This window comes from Sitophilus oryzae, unplaced genomic scaffold (genome assembly GCF_002938485.1).
Source record: "Sitophilus oryzae breed Bouriz unplaced genomic scaffold, Soryzae_2.0 scaffold_359_pilon_pilon, whole genome shotgun sequence".
Lineage (NCBI taxonomy): Eukaryota > Metazoa > Arthropoda > Insecta > Coleoptera > Curculionidae > Sitophilus > Sitophilus oryzae.
The window spans coordinates 3,273,160-3,279,159 of NW_022146928.1; positions in this window are offsets into that span (position 1 = coordinate 3,273,160).

Here is a 6,000-nt window from a genome sequence, read left to right on the forward strand (position 1 = left end):
CCGAAGATAGACGATGAGCTCGAGGAGTGGGGAGGAGTTAAATGTCAATTTTTTAACTTTGTTGCTTATATCTCGGAAACTATGACAACTACCAAAAACACAACAAATCTAATATAAATAAATGCATTAGATTGCATAGAATGCATTAGAGTCTCCGAGGCGGCTATCGGTCTATTCCACTGCGAACTTTTCAGATCTATTTTGGTTCTCCTCTGATCTAGAGATGAGCAAAGAATAAAGCAAACTGTGATTCAAGCTTTTCGTCTTTCTTATTGGAATAAACAAAGGCAAAATAAAAATACCTATATATTATTTGATACATTCTATAACAACATCTAGTCTATATTCAACATTTTGATGGCTAAAAATTCACAAATAATTTACATTTGTTTGTTCTCTGCGATGCGTTGATGGAAATATAATTTTATATTTTATCAACAAGTGGTGTTCAAATATTATCTGAAAATTGAATATGTAGGTCCTATAAAATTGCGTGTATGGGTAATAAAAAACATTATTTTAATAAAATTAAAAATAATTTTTATATAAATTATTTCTTATAATAATACAATTTTATTTTGTTATGTGAAAAACGAATTCTGTAATGTTATTTTAGCTTTCCGGTATTTTGTTAAATTCATTAAAAACTTTTAAACAAAGATATATTTTTTGTACATACATACATATAAGTGTTCAAGTATTGTAATTATTGTTGCGGGCCGGTGTGGACTCGACCTAACCTCACAATATGGCCCGCCCTCGGATGACCTTAACATCGCATAGACACCGCAATGATTCATTCGTTCGAGAAGAATCGAGTCCCACTGGAATGGACGAGTACATACGAGAACATTCGAAAACCTTCTCTACGCACCTAACGATCTATGGACAATTCTAGAGTTCTTTACCTGCCGGTATAAAAGCCGGCGGCCGTGGCCTACAGGGGCAGTTATAAATATACAGTTGACGCGCTAAAATTCAAAATAAATTCTTAGTTATAAATCGTTTGTAAATAGTTCTATAAGTCTTTATCGTTATTATTTTTGTTCATTAGTGTTAAATAAATAGTGTTTAAATAAATTGTGACTTTCTATCCACACGGAACCGACGAAAAACGTAACAATTGGTGTCAGGTGTGGCGTGTGTGATAAGAAAAATAAAAAGACTAACAATGGCTCCGAAGAAATTGTTGAAAGACTTGAAAGTGTCCGAACTGAAATCCATATTGGAAGAGAGAGAGTGCGAGACAGATGGAAAGAAAAGTATTTTGCAAACCAGACTGAGAGACGTTTTGAGGGAGGAAGGCGAGGATCCGGACACATTTTGCTTTGAGTTCGAAGGTGACCTTGACTCGTGCCTACAAAAATTAGAAGATAAAATGACGGAAAACTCTCAAAAATTAGAAGACAGTTTGAATGACAAAATTACAGAAAATTCCCGAGAATTGCAAGACAATTTAAACGGCAATTTGAATAATTTAGAAGATAAAATCAGTGATAAAATGATGAAAAATTCCCAGGATTTAATTAATATTTTAGAAGATAAGATCGCAGAAAATTCTAAAGATATACAGGCCAGCTTTAATAATAAAATACAGGAATTAGAAGAAAAGATAATAGATACACAAGATAAAATAACAGAGATTGAGGAAGATGTAAATAGAAAAATCGAAATTTTAAAACAAGAAATAGAAAAGGCCAATTCACCAAAATGTCAAGAATCATCGGAGGCACCGAAACTAGTCGAAAATAAGTATATCTCAAAGTCAGTTATTAAGCCTCCACAGTTTGACGGAAAAACCGCTTGGGCCAATTATTTTTGCCAGTTTGAGGCCGCTGCGAGAGCGAACGGATGGACAATCGCTGAAAAGGCTACCGCTGTGACTGTCGCACTGCGAGGAGATGCGACTGATATCCTGCAGACATTGTCACCATCGGAACAGGGAGATTATCAGCAATTGGTACGACATTTAGAAATGAGGCACGGCCAAGCTCATTTGGAACATGTCTATCATTCCCAGCTAAAAAATCGCATTCAAAATTCAAATGAGTCTCTGCAGGAGTTTGAAGCCGACGTAGCCCGCCTCGTTTGTCTTGCGTACCCTGCTACGCCAGAGAATGTTATGGAGCGGTTGGCAGTACAGGCATTCCCCGACGGCTTACGTGATAACGAGACAAGACAAGCACTTCTCCTAGCCCACCCAACGCACTTGGTGGATGCTTTAGCACGTGCCCTAGAATTTGAGGCCCGAAACAAAGTTCTCGGTCTTTAGGAAGAGTACGGGCCATCGACGAATGTTCCGACGAATCCGTGGAAGGGATTGTTCGGAAGGTAATGGACCAGTACATGGGCAAGAAGGGACCGATTCGTTGCTGGAACTGCGGACAGGTGGGACACGTGCGAAGCCGTTGTAAGGAGAAGAACGAAGAACCGGCTTCGTCGAGGTCGGAAAACTACTAAGGGTCGAAATGAAGGGGCACACGTCGACCTGTACCCAACATGCCCCAACGAAAACTGCTCAAGTCGCCTCGCTACAACACAAATTCAACAGCATTTTTGTGGATGGTTTTGTTGATGGAGAGTTCCGGACCATGCTGTTGGATACAGGTGCGACGAAAACTATCATCAGACCGGACATTCTTAAACATCGAAGAAGGTTAAAACAACACAATGGCGACTACGTACTGCTACGGGGGGCTCCGCTGCTGTCCATGGAGAAGTAAATCTTAATTTTGTTATTGGGAGCACCAGTTTTGAACATCCAGTGTTAGTAGCAGATATCGAAGATGAACTTATTCTCGGAATGAACATCATGACCACTAAAGGTTTTGACCTAAACTTCAAAGAGGGAATTTTGAAAATAAATGAGGAATAAGTGGTTCTACATCGAAAATGTGAGGAGACGCTTCGCGTGGTAGTAGCAGAAGATGTTTCGATCCCTGAGCGCTGTGAGGTATTTTTGGATGGTTGCCTGGAAGGTAAAATGAATAATGGGAGTATTATTCTGTTGGAGCCAAGGAACCATGACAGCGAAATAGGACGAGGGATCGCTGTTGGAAAAGCCCTGCTACGAGCGAAGAAAACTGTACCGGTGAGAGTAATGAATACGAATTATTATTCTGTATCCTTGAAGAAGGGAACCCTGTTAGGGTACTGTTGTTCGGTCTCCTCAGTCATTCGAAGCGTGGAAGCCTCCAAAGTTTCGACTTCAAAAATTCCGGACAAAATGGTGAAGGAGTTAGTAAACGTTAAGGGATTATCTCCCGAAAATAGTAGAAAATTGGGAAACCTGATAATCAAGTATCAAGATGTGTTTGATAAAGGAGAAGCAGGACACAGAGGTCGTACCAATTTAGTACAACATAAAATTGATACCGGAGATGCACGACCAATCAAACAAAATCCGAGAAGACTTCCGCTCGCCAAACGTGAAGAAGCTGATAAAATCCTTCGAGAAATGAAAGAAGAGGGTGTCATCGAACCATCTAACAGCCCGTGGACATCGCCGGTAGTACTAGTAAAGAAGAAAGACGGTACCACCAGATTCTGTGTTGATTATCGGCAGCTCAATAATGGTACCAAGAAGGATAGCTATCCCCTGCCGAGGATAGACGATACTCTAGACACACTGGCGGGGTCAACGATATTCTCTACGTTAGATCTGAAGAGTGGATATTGGCAAGTCGACATGGCGCCGAAAGACAGAGAGAAGACAGCGTTCTCGGTGGGCTCCGGACTGTGGCAATTTACCGTCATGCCTTTTGGATTGTGCAACGCGCCAGCTACCTTTGAGAGACTAATGGAGTCTGTGTTAAAGGGACTATCCTGGACTACCTGTTTAGTGTACCTGGATGACATCATAGTGGTTGGGAAATCCTTTGACGATCATCTGAAGAATTTGAAAGAAGTTTTCAAGCGACTAGGAGCTCTGGTTTGAAACTTAGCCCCAAGAAATGTCATCTGTGTCAAGAAAAGGTACACTACTTGGGCCATGTAGTCTCCTCCCAAGGAGTTGCGGTAGATCCACAGAAGACCAAGACAGTGGAAGAGTGGCCGATACCTAAAGATAAACATGAACTACGAAGCTTTTTGGGACTATGCACATACTATCGCCGCTATGTACAGGGTTTTGCCACCATCGCAAAACCATTGACCAGACTTACCGAAGGCGAGAGGCGTTTCTCTTGGGACTCAGATTCTGACGAGGCATTCCGAAAATTGAAGAAGGCCCTGACTAGTGCGCCCATACTTAGCTACCCTCTTGGCAACGGAAACTTTATATTGATACCGACGCTAGCAATGTTGCGTTAGGCGCTGTTCTGTCTCAGATCCAGGATGGTCAAGAAAAAGTCATTGGTTATTTTAGTAAGACCTTGTCAAAACCGGAAAGGAACTACTGTGTAACCAGACGAGAATTACTAGCAGTAGTTAAAGCAGTGGAACACTTCTACAAGTATCTCTATGGAAGAAAGTTCTTGTTAAGAACAGACCATGCTGCTTTGAAATGGCTGTTGCAATTTTAAGAATCCTGAAGGGCAGGTAGCTAGATGGATTGAACGATTACAAGAATTTGACTTCGACACAGAACATCGAGCTGGGGCAATCCATCGGAATGCCGACGCACTTTCCAGAAGACCTTGCGCTAAGGACTGTAAGCATTGTTCCCGAGCTGAAGAGAAAGAAGTGAAACTCCTAAGAACAACTGTGGTTAATGATAGTTGGCAACCCGAAGATCTTGCAAATGACCAAACCAGTGACCCAGAATTAGGTTTAGTAATTAACTGGAAAACACAGGCCAAAGACCAACGTGGGAAGAAGTTTGCAGATATTCGCCGAACGTAAAGTCGTACTTGGGCCCAGTGGAATTCCTTGGTAATAGATAACGGACTACTTCGCCGTGTGATCGAGAGACCGGAGGGACAAGAAGAGAGAAGGCAGATCGTCATTCCAAAGAAGAGGGTCCCAGAAGTCTTGGAGGAAGTTCACAATGGAACCAGCGGAGGACATCTTGGTGTTACCAAGACACTTGGCAAGCTGCGTGAACGGTTCTACTGGGTGAACTGCAAAGAAGATGTGAGGGCCTGGTGTAAGAAATGTGACATTTGCGCAGCCATTAATGGGCCACAAAAGCGTGGTAAAGCCCCTATGCGCCAGTACAATGTTGGTAGTCCCTTCGAACGAATAGCGATCGACGTGGCTGGTCCTTTCCCGGAGACGAACGATGGCAACAAATACATTGTGGTAGTAATGGATTACTTCAGCAAATGGGTCGAGGCCTACGCGTTGCCAAATCAAGAAGCGTCCACGATTGCTGATGCCCTTGTTAAAGAATGGATCTGCAGGTTTGGTGTTCCCATGGAGCTTCATTCAGATCAGGGAAGAAACTTTGAGTCCAATCTGTTCCAAGGCGTCTGTGAAGTCCTGAACATCCGCAAGACCAGGACGACTGCTCTACATCCACAATCCGATGGGATGGTTGAACGCATGAACAGAACTATCAACCGTTATCTGGCCAAAGTAGTCTCTGACCACCAAAGAGACTGGGACAAATTTCTTCACCTGTTCCTGTTGGCCTACCGTTCATCCGTCCAAGAATCTACAGGGCAAACTCCAGCCAGCATCGTTATGGGACGGGAAGTGCGCCTACCCTGTGATCTGAAATTTGGTTGCCGACCGGGAGAAGAAGTCGCCGGAGAAGATTATGTCCACACACTACGTCAAAGGATGGACGACATTCATCAGAGAGTCCGCCTAAATATTCAAAGTGCTAGTGACCGAATGAAGGAACACTACGACATTCAAGCTGAGCATGGAGGATACCAACCAGGGAAGTTGGTGTGGCTATATAACCCGCAGAGACGTCGTGGGTTATCTCCGAAGCTACAATCCTCGTGGGAAGGGCCATACGAAGTCATGGATAGAATTAATGACGTCGTATACCGTATCAGAAAATTGCCAAAAGGAAAACCGAGGGTAGTCCATTTCAACCGTTTGAGCCCC